The sequence below is a fragment of the Phyllobates terribilis genome, unplaced genomic scaffold (genome assembly GCF_046119375.1).
Source record: "Phyllobates terribilis strain yellow unplaced genomic scaffold, ASM4611937v1 Scaffold_3__8_contigs__length_932513732, whole genome shotgun sequence".
NCBI lineage: Eukaryota > Metazoa > Chordata > Amphibia > Anura > Dendrobatidae > Phyllobates > Phyllobates terribilis.
In genome coordinates this window covers 91,276,757-91,295,621 of record NW_027362763.1, presented here as the reverse complement: position 1 = coordinate 91,295,621, position 18,865 = coordinate 91,276,757, and positions in this window count along the sequence as shown.

Sequence of the window (18,865 nt, the reverse complement as noted above, 5' to 3'; positions counted from 1 at the left end):
GATTCCTACTGCTGCTGCGATGTCTGGTCTTGTAACGGTCGCTAGATACAGTAGTTTTCCTATTGCTGTTCTGCATTCTTCATTATTTGGTAGCATATTTTTTTCACTGTTCATCTCTTTTAGATAATTAGTTTCCATTGGAGACTTTACTGTTTTTGCATCCTTTAATCCAAATTTTTCTGTTATGTCTTGAATCATGTGATTTTGATTCAGTAGGAAACTTCCGTCTTCTTCTCTTTCTACCTGTATTCCTAGGTACTGTTACACATTTCCCAAGTCTTTGATTTCGAAATGTTGCTTCAGGATTTTTAGAATGTTTTCTTTATCCCATTCTTGTTTAAAACAAATCAAAATGTCGTCTACATATATGAGTACATAAATCCATCTATTAATCAGCCTTTTTGTGTACAAGCATGGATCAGCTTTGCTTCTTTGAAATTTTTCATTTGTAAGTACTTCCGTGATTTTTTCATTCCACGCTTTAGCTGCTTGCTTTAAACCATATATGCTTTTCTGTAGTTTGCAAACTTTGTTTGGATTTCTTTCATCTTTGAATCCTGGAGGCTGTTCCATGTAAATGTCTTCTGTTAATCTCCATTCAAAAAAGCTGTCTTTACATCCAGATGTCTCAGTTCCATCTGTTTCATTGCTGCAACTGTAAGTAAAGTTCTTATTGTAGTGTGTTTGACAACTGGAGCAAATGTCTCATCATAGTCTTCTCCATATTTTTGAGAATACCCTTTAGCTACGAGCCTTGCTCGGTATCTTTCAGCTGTGCCTTCTGTTTGGTATTTTACTTTAAAAATCCATTTACATCCTATGGCTTTTCTTCCTTCTGGCAAATCTGTTAGTGTCCATGTATTTGAATCATGCATGGATTTAATTTCTGTTTCTGTTGCTTCTCTCCATTTATTAGCTTCTTCTTCAGGAAGTTTAGATATGTCTTCCCAAGAGGTAGGCTCATAGATTTTTCTTATGCTTGTCTTGTATGAGAGACGTTTTGGTGGTTTTCCTTTGTTCTCTCTCATTGAACGTCTTGGTTCTGTGTCTGTTTGTAGTTGTGATTCTTCACTTTCAGTATTTTGTTCTTCATTAATTTCTACTTCTTTCTCATCAGATATTTCTTCAGTTATGTCACTATTGTTTTTCTCATTTTTTGTTTCAACTGAAATCATAATGTCTTCATTTAAATCTTCAATGAATGCCACACTGTTACTCACCGTAACTCTGTCTGTTTTGGGATCTAGGATTCTATATCCTTTTCAATTTTCACTTTATCCAACGAATATTCCTTCCATGGATCTGTTTTGAAGTTTGGAACGTTTTTCTGTTGGAATGAATATAAAAACTTTACATCCAAAAACTTTTAAATGATTGACACTTGGTTTCATACCTTGCCACAGTTCATATGGAGTTCTCGTCAGTTTTCTGGAAAAAAAAGTCGGTTCGGTAAATATGTAGCTGTCATTGCTGCCTCACCCCAATATTTCTCTGGTAGTTTGGAATCTGTCAGCATACATCTTATCATTTCTGTTAGAGTTCTGTTTTTCCTTTCTGCTACTCCATTTTGTTCAGGTGTGTATGGAACAGTTTTCTGGTGTTCTATTCTATTTTGTCTTAAGTAGTCTTCTATTCTGTGACCTGTAAAGTCACCTCCATTATCACTTCTGATGACAATTGGCTTCCTTTGAAATTTGTTACTTGATCTTGTTACATAGTCTACAAGTTTATCAAAAACTTCACTTTTGTTCTTAATTAAATATGTGACTGTGTATCTTGAGTAGTCGTCTATAAAAGTCAACATGTATCTATTGCCTCCTGATGTAGTCACTTTCATGGGTCCACATACGTCAGTATGCACCAAATCAAGTGGTCTTTCGCTTTTCATCTCACTCTCTTTTGGAATAGATATCCTTGTGGCTTTGGATTTTATACAACATTCACATCTTACGGTAATTGAGCAATCTGATATCTTTAAATCTTTTGTCAATTCTTTTCTCTGTAGTTCCCTATACTGTCAGGGTGTCTATGTCCTAGACGTCTATGCCACATGTGAATACAGTTTTTGTGATCATGTGTACATACCTTCATCTGTTCCTTTGCTGTGTCAAAATGATATAATTGTTCATCTGCATTGACTTTGGTTATCACCTTGTTTCCTGCAATAATTGCACACTCATTGTCTTTGAATTTTACTGTAAGTCCTTTTGCTGTTAAATGTTTCACAGATAATAATCCGCCTTCCAATTTTGGAACATACAACACATCCTGTACAAGTATCTTTGAATCTTGTCCGAACTTGTTTGAACAATTTAGCATACCTTGTCCGATACCTTCTGCGGTTATTTTTCTTCCATCTGCAAGATAAATGGCTTCTTTCTTTTCTAAATCAAGATCAGTACAGAAATTCTTGTCACTTGTCATATGACTCATTGCTCCTGAATCAATAAACCAACCAAGTGATGATTTCTTGTCTGTTACTTTAAATGTGCCATTCCAATTATTCTCACATGAATCAGAAATTGTGTTTTTTACTTTCTGTGTATGCTTTTTATGTTGTAATTTTTGTTGTTCTGCTTTCCATATGGTACAGTCTTTCTTTAAATGACCTTTTTTCTTACATCTGAAGCATTCTCTTGTCTGTTTATTATAGAGTTTTTTAAATTCTGTAGCTTTAAGAGCGTTTTCACTGTCCTTTTCAGTAGAAGAATAATTTGTTTGTTCTTTTCTTCTCTGATATTCATCTATTAGTCTTGTTTTCACAAAATCTAATGTAATGTCAGTTTCTGGTCTCGTCTCATGGGCATTTATCAAGGCTGTATACGAATCTGGTAAACTGCACAATAATATAGCTGCTACATGACTATCTTTAATGTCTTCATCAATAGATCTTAGCTGTGATATCACTTCCATCATTGAGAATATGTGCTTCTGCATGTCGTCATTTGCACTCAATCTCATACTGTAAAGCTTTCTTAATAAAAATAACTTGTGATTCAAGCTAGGTCTTTCATACAGTTTTCTTAATTCTTCCCACATTCCTTTAGCTGTTTCTTCATTTCTTATATGTATTAATTGAGCATCATCCACTAATAAGCTAATGGTGGCTCTCGCTTGTCTATTCTTCTTCTCCCATGTCTGATTATCTTGATCTTGTCTTTCTGTAACAATTACTTCCCATAAATCATCCTTAGATAACAACATCTCTACTTTGAATTTCCATAACTGATAATTCTCACTATTCAGTTTAGCTACTGTGAATTTCAGTTCTGTGTTACTCATCATCTTTATATAATCTTACTTGTTTAGAGAGTTGTACTGAAGATATTCTCCTGTTTTTCTTTTCTTGCTGATAGTTCCTGTATGTCCTGCCTGTGTTGAATTCTTTGCAATTATATCCAGCTCCTGGGATCATGAATTCCTCTGTCACTCTGTATCTGGATTTATTTCCTTCTGTTTACAGAGCTTATCTGTGTGCTCCGTTATCTGGGGTTATAAACCAGGATCCTCTTGTAATGCGGGCCTGTAGTGTCTGGGCTTTAGTGTCTGGGTTCCGGCCTGGGCCCATAACCTGTCACAGAGTGCATCTTCTTACAGTCACCACTGTACTTACGAGAGCTTCAATCAGCAAGATATCTTGAGTAAACAGTATTTACTTCATACTGGTTAAACATGAGATACAATTCAGTGTCACACAGTCCGTGTGCTGCTGACATAACACATTCAGGAAAAGAAAGAAAAAACACAGGAAGTAAAAACAACCAACAATTGAGAGCTTTCCTCCCACCATTTTACAGCAAGCATATAACTTTACACACTATCGCCATCGGCTGTCTGGTTAGTATAAAGTCCTCCTTTCACTTATAATAAGTCCTAATCTGTTGTATATGCCAACACTTCTGGCTGTTGGTAAAAGTGCATCACAGGTATTATTACAGCTCCATCCAGTTGAGGCCAATCTGCCAGGAAATCTCCTAAGACAGTATGGAGTACATCTTCCTTGGGTTCTTCAGTCACTATAGGAGGTACTTCTTCCTGTGGCTTCAATAGACCTGGGCACAACTTCAAATGGTCTCTTGAGACTGCTGCAACTGTCTTATCTCCATCTTTACTGATTAGACAGGTTTTTCTATTGCTGAACCTGGAATCCAACACAGTGTAAGGCTCTCTTTCCCACTGGTCGTCAAGCTTGTGGCTTCTTCTCTTTCGCTTCAGCACAACTTCTCCAGGTGTTAAGGGTTCTGCGGGTGCACTCTTGTTGTACTGTGCTTCCTGCTTATCTCTCACCCTATTTAGACGGTCTTCGACACAGGCCTGTACTCTCTTGTACTGCTCCTGTCGGGTCATATCCCAGTCTTCAGTGGACATATCTGCTTCCGGCTCTACCACTCCAAGCTCCAGGTCCATGGGCAACTTTCCGGTTCTTGCTCTCATGAGATACGCTGGAGTACAATTGGTGGAACTCACAGGTATGTGATTGTACAGATCTACCAGATCAGGTAGTTTGTCTGGCCACTGATTCCTTTCTTCTAGCGGTAAGGTCTTCAGCAGGTCTATGACGATATTGTTCATCTTTTCACATAGACCATTGGTTTGAGGGTGGTACAGCGTAGTCCGAATCTTCTTACACCCGTACAGATGGCAAAACTCTTTGAACAGCTCGGCTTCAAAGGCAGGGCCTTGATCCATCAGCACCTTATCCGGGTATCCATGGGGCCTGCAGAAGTATGCTTGAAACGTCCTTGCTGCAGTTTCTGCCGTCAGATCCTTGACGGGGGCTACCACCAGGAACCGGGAGTAGTGATCCACCATGGTCAGGGCATAGGAGTAGCCTGACCTGCTGGGCGACAGCTTGACGTGATCCAGAGTGACGATCTCCAGGGGCTGGGTTGTCTTGATGGACTGCAAGGGTGCTTTCTGGCTGCTGTAGTCTTTTCTTCTGAGGCTACAGGGTCCACAATCCCGGCACCACCTCTCTATGGAACTCCGCATTCCAACCCAATAAAACCGACTCTTCAGGAGGGTTTCCAGCTTCTTCCAGTCAAAGTGCCCAGCTTGATCGTGGTAGGCCTCCAACACCATCTGGATGTCTGTCCTGGGCACTGCGATCTGCCATACCATCTCATGAGTCCTAGGGTTAACATACCTTCGGCACAGCTTCTCTCTATAGATGAACAGCTGGCTTCTCTCATTCCACAGTTGCTTGGCTTGTGGAGGAGCGTCCTTCTCCAGGGAGGAACCTTCCTGGGTTATCAGTTCTTTGATACAGCTGACAACCGGGTCGCTGTCCTGGGTCTCCTTCCAACTGTGGTGAGGTAAAGGGTTTAGTGTCTTACCACGATACCTCCTGGAGGTGCGCTGCTTGTGGACCATCCCATTTCTATGGAAGGCAGGTAGCTCAATCTCCTCCAGGTCATCCACTTCTTCTTCAGTGTCCGACTGGTGAGGCATTCTGGATAGGGCATCAGCATTGGCGTTCTTGTGGCCTGCCCGGTACTTGATGGTGAACTGATAGTTTGACAGTCGGGCCATCCAACGCTGTTCCATGGCTCCCAACTTGGCTGTCTCTAGATGTGTCAGGGGGTTGCTGTCAGTATAGGCCGTGAACTTAGTGGAGGCAAGTAGTGTTTGAACCGTTCAGTGATGGCCCAGACCAAGGCCAGGAGCTCCAACTTGAAGGAGCTATAGTTTTCTGGATTCCTCTCGGTAGGACGGAGCTTCCTGCTGGCATAGGCAATCACCTTCTTTTTGCCATACTGCTTCTGGCTTAACACAGCTCCTAGTCCCTCGTTGCTGGCATCAGTGTACAGCAGGAATGGTTGGCTGTAGTCAGGGTAGGCCAGGATTTCTTCGCCAGTCAGGATCTCTTTCATCACTGCAAAGGACTCAGCCTGCTCTTTACCCCAATGGAAGGGTTTTTTTTGCCTCTGTGGGACTGTCCTACCAGGAGATCTTGCAAAGGCGCTGCCTTCTTGGTGTAGTCCTTTACAAACCTTCGGTAATACCCTACCAGTCCCAGGAACTGATGTACCTCCTTGAGATTCTTCGGTTCCGGCCATTTCTGGATGGCAGTGACCTTCTCCGGGTCTGGTGCTACTCCTTCTGGACTTACGATGTGCCCCAGGTACTGAACCTACCGTTTGAGCAGGTGACACTTGGAAGGCTTCAATTTCATCCCATACAGGGACAATGCTTCAAATACCTTCGCCAGGTGCTTCAAATGGTCCTCATACGTCTTGGAGTACATTATCACGTCATCCAGGTATAGCAGCACGGTCTCGAAGTTACGGTGTCCCAAACAGCACTCCATCAATCTCTGGAACGTTCCAGGGGCGTTGCAGAGTCCGAACGGCATACTGTTGAACTCGCAGAGCCCCATCGGGGTAGTGAAGGCCGTCTTCTCCCGGTCCTCCTCAGCAACTGTTACTTGCCAGTACCCACTAGTGAGGTCAAGGGTAGAGAAGCAATTTGCAGACTTTAGTGCAGCCAGGGATTCCTCTATACGGGGTAAAGGGTATGCATCTTTATGTGTTATGCGGTTTACCTGTCTGTAATCTACACACATCCTCATGCTTCCATCCTTTTTCCTGACCATTACCAGGGGAGCTGCCCAGGGGCTACAGCTATCTCTTATTACCCCTGCTTTCTTCATGTCATGCAACATTTCCTTCGCTTTCTAGTAGTGTACTGGTGGTATGGGCCTGTAACGTTCTTTGATGGGTGGATGGTCACCTGTGGGTATATGGTGTTGTACCCCTTTAATCCTCCCAAAATCAAGTGGGTGTTTGCTGAATACCTGTTCGTATTCCTGGACCACCCTGTGTACACCTTGTTTTTGATGGACAGGAAAGGCGTCAGTCCCAACATGGAGCTGTTGACACCAATCAAACTGAGCTTCGGAGTCATTGTCCTCCACTGTATCAGGTGTGGTCAAGGATTCCACTGGGTGTATAGCATCATCATTCACAGTACACAACCTGGCAACAAATCTTGGTAATTTAACTTCATCCTCCCCACAATTTAGGAGACGTATGTGTACCCTCCCATTGCGTACATCATATACCCCTATAGCAGTTAAGAGTGTAGGTCTGTGCTCTGAGCTGATGGGCTCCTTTAAGACCTATTGCTGGCCTACACCAAATCAGCATCTCACTCATTGGGGGAATCACAATGGGTATCGGGTCTGTCATCCGTACATTACCAATCTCACCACCTGTTAGCTTTACCTGTTGCTGGTACAGGAGGGCTCATATCTCTCTCTGGAGCACCTTCCTCTGCCCTGGTTAGGCAGTGTCAGCAATCTGTTAGAGCAAAAACAACACTTCTCCCAAACAGTTACCAACAATATTTGTACCAAGTATCATATACAAGTCTGTATCACCAGGCTTAGACTCCACTACAATCAGTCCTTGGTCCTTTAGTTCCGCTTTCCCCACCTTCACTGTCATGTCCTTAACCCCTACTAGGTTAAGAGGAAGGCCGTTAGAGGCATACACAGAGAGGTTCGGGGCTGGCAGGGGAGTTCATCTACCGACCAGTACCTTTTGTAGAGGACATCAGGTATGATGGTTACCTGTGAGCCGGTGTCCAGTAACATAGGTGTAGCAATGCTGTCCAGCACGATGGACAGGAAAGGATTTCCTCCCACGAACCGGTGGTACCAGCTTGATGGGCCTGGTTGATTTACTCCTGGGTGTCGGCCCTTGGCCCCAGGGTTTGCTCGTTTAAAGGACAGTTCCGCGCTGTGTGGCCTGCCTTGTGGCAATGGTAGCAGATGAAGTCTCCTGGAGGGCGACATTGGTCGTTGGTCCTCCCACGGGGTGGCGTTGTCCTCCTCCGGGGTGGCGTTGTCCTCCTACGGGGTGGTGTTGTCCTCCTTCTTCTCCTCATCCAGGGGACATCCTTAGGGCTGTCAGCAAGTAGAATCCTTCCTTCAGGCTCGGCCTGCTCCTGTAGCTGCAGGGTGCTCAGGACAGTGGCCAGGGTTTTACTTAGCTGACGCACTTCAGAGCGCAGGCTGTCCAGCTCGCTACGGGGCACTGTTCGCATCTTTGTTTCAGCCGTTAATGAAGGAGCAGTGGGTGCTGCGGGCACTGGGGTGGCCCCACCATGGTAGCGCTGGATAGCAGTCCCTGATGTTTCCAGGGGTTGTAGACCCTTAATAGCCATGTCCTTCAGGGTGTCAAAGGTGGCATCTGGATGATCTAAAGCCCACCACCGTACAGTTCCGCTCTCCTCCTGGGACCTCAACCCCCGGATGAACTGTTCCGTCAGCATTTTATTTTCATCTTGTATGCTGGCTGGACTAACCTTTTTCAGGGCCCGCAGGCTTCCTGTAAGCGCCAGGCGTAGTCCCGGATACTGTCCTCAGGTTTCTGGACACAGTGGTAGAACCTCATCCGGAGATCTGTCTCAGTGCGGTTTTCAAAGACAGTTTGCAGTCTCTTAAAGATAGTGGATACTGATTCCTGGTCTGCGGCTGGCCAGGTTTCAACTTCCCGCTCTGCGGCACCAGTCAATTGTCCCAGCACAACAGCGGCTCTCTGCTTACCAGTCATAGAATACATGTCCAGTACACCGCATATTTTTCTTTTGAATCCAGACAGGGTGTCTGGTTTGCCATCATACTGGGGAAGCCATTTCGCTCCAGGGATATACGGCAGGGCCATGGGTATCAATGGGGTCACAACCCCTGCTGGTGGAGCGGCCTCTCCGGCCTGTGCAGAGCCGGGCGCAAGTTGGGCATCAGGAGCGTTAACCGGTGCTCCGGCGGCTTGCTGGTCATCGGCCATGGTAGCGCCCCCATAGTAAAAAGTAGGCTACCTTCTTCACTTCTTATCAGGTAGGCCGCAGCTCCGCAGGCGACGGTCTTCTTGCAGGACCTTGCGTCGCTCACTTCTGATGTCAGAACGTCCTCTGGACTCCTTCCAGGACCTGACGCTTCCTGGTTCGACGTCAGGAGTGGGGCGTGTCCTGAGCTTCGCGCGCTTCCAGCGGTTACGTTTCTCCGATTCCCGCGGTTATGCCCCTCTTCTTCCCGCACGGCGACAGGAAAATGGCAGACAATGGCGGGAAACAGTGGCAATTGGAGGGAAAACTTCACCACAGTGAGTATTACAGTCTTTTAAGGTGCACAGTACCCGGTGGCAACGGGCACGGAATCCTGTTCGTGACGCCACCTGTGGAATGCGACTAAAGGGAGCCGCCGCTGCGGAGTAGTCCTCTGAGACAGATGGTAGGGCAGCTTGTGATGGAACGGCTCCACACAGGTGGAGCGGGCCTCAGGGCAGCGTGGGGTAATGGATGGTGGTACAGGGGAGAGACGGCCAGGGCGGTTCAGGAAGAAATGATGGACACTCACACGGGGGTTCGCTTCGGTACCTTTACTGGTGTAGATGCAGGTATGGTCCAGGGTACTCGGTAGGCAGGGTGCACTTCTCGACTCTCCCCAGTGAGCGGGTATAGGGCCTCCTGATCCGTTGCATCCACTTGCTAAGCTTCTGACCTGCCAGGAGCTAGGCCTGGCTTAATTACTGTCTCTCTCTCTTGCACCTGCTGACCTGGTGGTAGTGCTTTCTCTTGGAGATCACTCTCCCTGGACGCTGGGGCCTCCGTAACTCCTAGCCCTGGTACAATAGTCAGCGCTGGTCGGCCTGGGAGTTGTAGTCCTCCAGGTATCCGGTGGTCCCTACTGGGTGTGAAGGTCCCTGTAGGCGCGGACCCGGTGTCCGGTGTATATTTCGGGGTGAGCCTGGTATGCTCCTCTGCCCCCTTAACTCCTCTCTCCTTTCCTCCTTGCCATCGGACACACTCAGGGCCCTCACTACGGCAGCAGCAGACGAGCTGCGTCTTCGCTGATCTCAGCGTCAGCACGCTCTCAGATTCCCTCTCAGTCCCTCAGGGACATAGAGAGGTATGAGGCTAAAATTCATTTTGACAGGATGAAAAGACACGGTGTTAATTATGTCCAAGACACATATTTTGAACTAACTCACTGTCTGACTCTAATCTGAGCTGCCTGGCTCCACCTCCATATTTATATCCCTAACGGGCTCCCTCTGCTGGGCTGAGGTGGTAGGGTGGAGGTGTGTGAATGTAATGAGGGCCTCTAGTGGAAAAGTCCAACCATGCACCCTACTGGGTTCTGTGGCACCTGTGCGGAGCAGGGCGCCACATGTGCATGACGCTTCATTTTTCTCATTCACTTTGCTGCAGAGTTTTTGGTGTGTTTTTTGCATGCATTTTTGTACAGCAATGAATGTGTTTTGGAGCTAAAGATATTAGAAAAAAAGAAATGTGGGACATCACTTTAAGGGTATTTACACACGATCAGAAACCGCTGCAGTTGTGACGCTGCGTACTTATGCAGCATCAAACCCACAGCAGCCGGATGTTACAGCATAGTGGATGGGATTTGTAGAAATCCAATGTCCACTATGCGTTCATCTGAAGCTGCGGATCACCCGTGGACACGGACATGCGGTGCGTCTTTCAAGACCGCATCATATCAATTTCTCTTGTGGAGTCGCTAGACTCCGCAAGAGAAATCTGATCAGTACAATATATTGAATGCAGTGAATCCACATGGTTCAATGAACAAATACAGATTCACCTGCGTTCATTAGAACACAGCGCTTTGGACGCAGCATAAAGTATGCTGCGTCCAAAAGCTGCCTGTCCGGATCATGTGCACATACCCTAACCCTTGGATTAACGTCGGACCAGGGGTGAGTATTTACGATGCGTCCAAAATGCTGCGTTCTAATGCCACACTTATTTTATCAGCATATGCGGATCCACCGCATGTAATGACATTTCAATGGGTCAAAATCTGCAGTGGTCTCCGCTACAGAAATTGACATGCTGCGGGTGAGTTTACGCAGCATGAAAAACAAGCACCGTGGGCATGGGATATCCTTATAAATTAAATAAAATTTTAAAAAAGACGTGGGCTCCCGCATCATTTTCATAACCAGCAGAGGGAAAGCTGACCGCTGGGAGCTGATATTACTAGCTGGAGAAGGAGCCATTAGCCAAAGATGTTCCCTGGCTGTTAATAACAGCTCACAGCTGTTTGCTTAGCCTTTACTGACTAAATTACAGGGGGACCCCAGAAAAAAATTGATGTGGGGTCCCCTTCTAAAATCTAACCAGCAAAGGCTAAACAGACAGCTGTGAGCTGATATTAATAGCCAGGGAAGGAGCCATGGATCCTGGCCCCCTCCGAGGCTAATAACATCAGCCCTCAGCAGACGCAGAAACGGCGCATCCATAAGATGCGCCAATTCTGGCGCTTAGCCTCGCTCTTCCCAATTCTGTGTAGCGGTGGTGAGTGGGGTAATAGGGTGGGGTTCATGTCAGCCTTGTATTGGTGGCTGACATGAAGCCCAGGTTAGTAATGGAGAGGCATATATAAGACGCCACCATTACTAACCCCGTAGTAAGGTTTTTGATGTTCTTTCAATAAAGACACTCCCAGAATAAAGTCTTTTATTTATATAAAATTCAACACAGTTTTAATAATTTATTTAAAAATAAAAAACACTGCAAACTTACCTAACGCCCAGTCCCCAAAGCCCTTGTCTCCTGTAAGAAACCAAAAATAAAAAACAACCATATCCCTCACCTGTACGCCGCCATGACATAATCCCAGTGTCCCCTAGCGATCCGGGTAACTTCAACAGCAACCACATCAGCAATCACTGATGTGACTGCTGTAGAAGACAGAAATGTATACACTAACATAAGTGTAATGAATCCTGTCAGTATATAGTGCTGCGGGGCTGCTAGGGCTGAGGTCACTGGAGTTCAAACAACTGAAGATCAGCTGAGAGCTCCAGTGATCTCACTTACGGAATTAGTGTTGCGTGGGAAATTGTCACGCAGCACCGATGTCGTAAGTGAGGTCCCGGAGCGCTCAGCTGATCTTCAGGTCTTCGAACTCCGGTGACCTCAGTGCCGGCAGCTTCTCGCAATACACTGTGGGAGCCATAGTGCTCCTGTCAGTGTATCGCCGGCTGCCGGATAGCACGGTCACATATCCGGATGTGGCTCTGCTATCAGTGACAAAGACGTGGGACACAGTATATGGACTATGGCAGATAGGTGAGGATTATGGTGGTTTATTATTTTATCGTTATTGCAGGGGACATGGGCATCGGGGATTAACTGTAAGGTGAGTATATGTTTTTTGCTTTTGTTTTTACAGGGGACGAGAACATTGGGGTCAAGGTGTAGGAAAGTGGTAGGTGAGTATAACCATCAGCGCGCTTTGGCAGCTTGTGTACTGTGACAGCAGGTGCCGAATGATGGGGCTAGTAGTTCCATCAGCGGGCGCCTGTGACCTGTGGTAAGCTTTTTACCGCAGGTCACTGTCACAGCTACAGGATCATGCTGACACCAGGGATGTTCGGGGCCCTGTTCGGGTTCGTGATCGGGTGCCCGAACACAAGCATTTTTTTGATGTTCGGGTTTATTCGCCGAACCCGAACCTCAAAACATTCTCTCATCTGTAGTGAAGACAACAGCACCCTGAATACACAAACCTCACATCCAGCCTATATTACTGGGGGGTAGTATTATCCCCATGAGAAAAGCCTACAACAAAGGGCACTTTTCAAACTGCTTATCAGGGGTCTGAAAATTAAGGAAACAATGAAAAATGAAGAATTGAACTTAGGGAAACGTTTTAACTTATTATATGAAAAATCTTTTTTCCTTGTCAGAGGTATTTAGCAAACATTTTTGGCTCCTGTTACAATGAGTTTTTTTGCCTCTTTGTCAATGGAAAAGTACAATCTCTCATATAAAATATTGAAGTGAGTGTGTTTATTACAGGGGTGTATGGTCATTTGTTTGCATAGCAGGGGACCATAAGTCCAACACCTCATGCTGGAAGAGAACCTGCTCAGGAATCCCATGAAAGGTGAAACACCACAAAGCCCCTTTGCCGTGGGTAGCACTGATATAGGCGTGTGTTTTTCTATAGTGCCCCCTATCCAGGGGCGTAAGAATCGCGGCCGCAGAGGGTGCAACAGCAACGGAAGGGTGCCTGCCGACACCTGGGCCTATTCAGGTACATTCAGCTGAAGTGTATTGTGGCAAAGAGACCATCCAGCTTGCTGCAATATATGCCCATCATGGGTGGCGCACTGCAGTGGCATGCCAAAGTTAGCTGCAGGCTACAGAAGAGGATGAATTAGTATGAAGCATCAAATCATGGAGAATCTGTCTGAACTCCTAAATCTTTTTATACTAAGTAGCAGAAAACCCCAAAGCTCCTGCCTTTACAAGGGCAATCCACAGCTGACCCTCAAGGATTTTCCCTAGACGTCCCTTTTGGCTCCCAACGCATTTCCTCCCACTTGGATTCATCAGGGTCAAATTCCGATATAGGTAAAGCAAGTTAGTGAAAGCCTTGTAAGGGCGGGATCTTTTGGGGTTTTCAGGGTTAGCATAGCCTCACAGTGCTTATTAGGGCTTTCTCAATATTGGATGCTCCCCTGAACCTATTGAATGAAGTGAAGGTCTTCTCCAGTTCCAGGATCACCTTCACTCCACAGTCCACAGAAATAATCAGGTGAGATAATTCCGTTTATATATTTTTAGATGTTTTATACCTTGTGTACACCTAACATCTAATTTATGTGGGAAAAAAACGTACCCCTCACACCATAGAAGTGGGCATTTATATAAGTTATTTGTGTTACATATTCATTTGTCTTGTTGGTAGACTATGTAAATTTATTTGTGGCTCTTTTTTTTATGATGAATTGAAAGTTATATTTTAATATATTTAAAAAAAAACCTCTCCATTCTACTACTTACTATAGAAGAGGATGTCACACATCGTGGGAGTGGAGGAAGATGAGAAGAATTGTTTTTGGTTTTTTTATGTGTTAGAAAAGAGCTGCAGAACAGACCAGGAAGATGTCCAGGATGGGGGACATTTTACCAGGATGGGGGTCATTATAGCAGGTTGAGTGACATTTTATGACGATGGAGGTCATTATACCATGAAGGTGCCCAGGATGGGGGACATCATACAAGGATGGGGGTCATTATACCAGGTTGAGTGACATTTTATGAGGATGGAGGTCATTATACCATGAAGGTGCCCAGGATGGGGGATATTATATAAGGATGGGTGTCATTATACCAGGATGGGGGACATTTAACAAGGATGGAGGTCATTATACAATGAAGGTGCCCAGGATGGGGGATATTATACCAGGTAGAGGTCCAGGATGGAGGACATTGTTATGGCATGGGTGGCATTATAACAGAAGGGGGTCCATTATGGGGGACATTATTCCAGTATGGGTGACATTATTACAGTAAGGGACCCAGGACAGGGAACATTATACCAGGATGGAGGACATTGTTGCTGTAAAGGGCTTAGGATGGGGGACTTTATACCAGGAAGTGGGACATTATACCACAAAGAGGCCCAAAACAGGGGACATTATAACTGGAAGGATTATGGAACAAGGCACATTATACCTGGAGGAGGCCCAGGAGGGGGACATTACTACAGGATGGAGGCCAGAACGGGGAAATTATTACAGAAAGGGACCAGGACGGGGAATATTATTGCAAGATTGGGTCAAGACAGGGGACATTATTAAGGGAAGGTGCCAGGATGGGGACATAAATACATGGAGTGTGAACACGTTTGTCTTTAGAAGATCTAGAACACTACAAGAACCCATACATTTGACCAACATGCTGGCAGGCGTCGAGGTCCAAATTTTGAATCGGGTCCATTGGACTCTAGTTACGCCCCTGTCCCTATGTTCTATGCTCATGATTGTGCAGGACACACACGGCACTACCCATATCTGTGTCCAGGTGAGTAAATCTAACCCCAGTATGGTTCTTGAAAAAGAGGGTTGTTGCAAAATAAAAGAGTATATGATAGCTGTGGATCCGTCTTTGTCCTCACATACTTCACATTCTTTCTTCCCTTCGTTAATGTTCGTACCTTTCCTCGGGGCATGTGAAGTGGATGTGAACTTAAACAAGGAATCATTTTTGACCATGACAGACTGTTTTCTATTTCCAGCAAATAGAACAGGCTTATATCCAAACCTGAATGGAGGAGTAATAAATAATAACAATATGTTAAGCACATTGTACTCGGTCCCAAGCCACCCAAAGAGCTGAAAATGCAACCAAAACACTTGTCCCATTTCGATGTGCTTTTCAATGAACTTGAATGCTCCTATAATAGTTAAAGGCATAGGGTCGGTATAAAAGGCATAGCTGAGGAAACTTAACAATGTGAACTTTGTATATCATAGTTTGTCCAGGGTCGGACATACATGTATTAACTGAGCACTTTCAGAGATTATACACACACTACATTATCCCAATCAGCCACTTTTAGGCTGAGTTCACATGATGCGTTTTTCGTGCGTTTCCACGGTGTTTTTGCAGTTGCGTAAACGCCGCGGAAAAGCATGAAAAACGCATGGTAGAAGGGCAGCAATGTTCCCCAATTGAAATCCGCATGTACTGTGCCCATGATGCGGATTTTTCCGCAGCGTAAACGCTGCGGTCAAAAATCCGCAGCATGTCAATTAATTTTGCGGAAACGCTGCTCTTTTGCCGCCATTGACTTGCATTAGACCGCATGGAATCCGCATCACTGTATATGTTGATGCGCTTTTCATGCGGTCTAATGTGCGGATGGTACCCGGGTGTGGATGAGAGGACTCGCATCCAGACCCAGGTACCATTAAAAAAAAAAGAATAAAACAAAAAATACATATATTCTCACCTTCTGACGGCCCGCGCTGCGTCCTCCTGGCTTCCAGCGCACTTCGCGGTTGAATGAAGGACCTTTGCTGACGTCAGAGTCATGTGACGGGTCACAAGACGCTGACGTCGGAAGGTCCTACAGTCTTCACTGCCGGCAGCCGGGACCGATGAAGCAGGACACCGGGGGCCATCAGAGGGTAAAGTATATATTTATTTTTTATTTTTTGACATCACACACTATATAAATCCATGCCGGCTGCATGGATTTATATAGTGTAAAGTTGACAAGCACTTTCCAAGTGATGCTAAAATCGCTTGGGAAGCGCTTGTCAACCCGCATGTGGAAATGAAAGTGAAGACCGCTTCATTTCCGCATGTCCCTGGCAGGAAACCGCATGTACAATCCGCATGCGTTTTTTCCTGCCAGAGAGATGCAGAAATGCTCAGGAAAAAATCCTGAGCATTTCTGCATCGTGTGCACATACCCTTAATATTTACCTCATCTATGTTCTAGCCTGCACAGGATGTTACCATTACCCCTTTACTGCCCTAGACCACCAGGGATGCAAGCTCTTCACTGCACTATACCATCAGGATTGTAAGCCTCTCACTGACCTAGACCACTAGGGATGTAAGCCCTTTCTCTCCTAGACCACTTGCGTACAAGTCCTCTTATTGTCTCAGACCCACAGAGATGTAAACCCTCTTGCTACCCTAGACCACCAGGGATGCAAGCACTTCACTGTACTAGACCACCTGGAATTTAAGCCTTTCACTGCCCTAGTCCACTAAGGATTTAAAGCCTTGGCTGTCCTAGACTGCTTGGGTATAAGTCCTCTTACTGTCTCAGACCAACAGAGATGTAAGCTCTATTGCTACCCTAGACCACCAGGATGCAAGTCCTTTACTGCACTAGAACGCAATATAATTCCTCTTACTGCCTTAGACAATGAGGGCGTTTACTTTCCTTGACATCCATAGATGCAAACCCTCTAGACCACAAGGGATGTATGTTCTTCGTTGCCCTAAAACACCAAGGATGTATTTTCTTTTACTGCCCTAGACCACCACGGTGTAAGCACTCCTACAGTTCTAGATCATAAACAATGATACTATAAACTTCATCACATTGCCAGACCACCAGGTATATTATCATTATCTCCTTCATTGCCCTAGACCAGGGTTCCCCAACTCCAGTCCTCAAGGCCCACCAACAGGTCATGTTTTCAGGATTTCCTTAGTATTACACAGGTGATAATTGCATCACCTGCACAGGCAATAATTCCATCACCTGTGCAATACTAAGGAAATCCTGAAAACATGACCTGTTGGTGGGCCTTGAGGACTGGAGTTGGGGAACCCTGCCCTAGACCATCAAAAAAGTAACCACAAATCTCTTCCCATCACTAGATCACAAAAGATCTTACCAGTAATTCCTTATTTGCCCTAGACCACCAGGAATCTATAAGCTCTTTAACTGCTCAAGATAAGAAGCAAAGTTGTTATTAATCTCTTTTTTGCGCCATATTACCAGATGTATTATCATTTTATCTTCACTGCCCTAGAACACCAGGGATTTAATTCTGTCACTGCCCTAGACCACCAGGGATGTAAGCCCTTCACTGCCCTAGACAACTAGGGATGTAAGCCCTTTAATACCCTAGACCAACAATGATGTTAACCCTTTACTGTCGTAGACAACCAGGGTGTCAAGCAAGGTGTGGGAAAGACTAAGTGCAACACAAAGGGAAGAGGCAAAGGGAGCCCAGACTCTAGGGAAAGGGGAGTGGAGACCTCCTAGGCTGATCTAGTGTCACCCTGTCTCCATTAACATCCCTATATTTGTTCTGCATCAGTCGCCGCACGCGTACCTTGCCCTGTCTTTCCTTGGTGTTAGGCTCAGGCTAGGGAAAGGAGGGGATGAGCATTAGTCGATCTCCACTGAACACTGAAGACAAGGGGGGACAAATAAGGGAAAACCGCTTAGCTTTAGTCGACTCCAGACAAATGCGCACACGTCCTCTAGCACCAAAGAGGAAGATGTACTGCTCAAGCCTTCACAAGGGGTAATGAATATCGCCGGCAGCTCTCTCTGGCACCCTGACCAGGACTTCTCTAGGACTTCTAAGAAGTTGTCTGTAATGTCCAGAGGTGGATTAATAGTAGCAAGGGCCCCAGGCAATTTAGAAGGCGCGGGCCCTCCCCCCCGCCCACACACACACCTGATGTATCACGTGACATGTCACATGATCCCCTGTGATAGATCATGTGATAGTTCACGTGAAATTAATTTGGCACAATATTAATATATTAATTATAATATTTTTTTTACATTAATTGTATGACTTAATATTGAGCACAATTAAGCATTCTGACATCCCCTATATACAGTATGAGACTCTACACATAATATGAGCTGCCACAATCCTCTTATATACAGCAGGAGGCCGCATGTAGCCATCTATACACAACGGGAGGCCGCACATAGTCATCTATACACAGTGGGAGGCTGCACGGCGCCATCTATACACAGCGGGAGGCCGCACGGTGCCATCTATACACAGCGGGAGGCCGCACATAGCCATCTATACACAGCGGGAGACTGCACGGTGCCATCTATACACAGCGGGAGGCCGCACGTACCCATCTTTACATAGTGGGAGGCCACACGGTGCCATCTATACACAGTGGGAGGCCACACGGAGACATCTATACACAGCAGGAGGCCGCACGTAGCCATCTATACACAGCAGGAGGCCGCACGGCAACATCTATACACAGCAGAGGGCCGCACGTAGCCATCTATACACAGCAGAAGGCCGCACGTAGCCATCTATACACAGCAGGAGGCCACACGTAGCCATTTATACACAGCAGGAGGCCACACGTAGCCATCTATACACAGCAGGAGGCCGCACGTAGCCATCTATACACAGCAGGAGGCCTTACTGCACCATCTATACAAAGCAGGAGGCCGCACATAGCAATCTATACACAGCGGGAGGCCGCATGTAGCCATCTATACACAGCGGGAGGCCGCATGTAGCCATATATACATGGCAGGAGGCCACACGTAGCCATCTATACACAGCAGGAGGTCGCA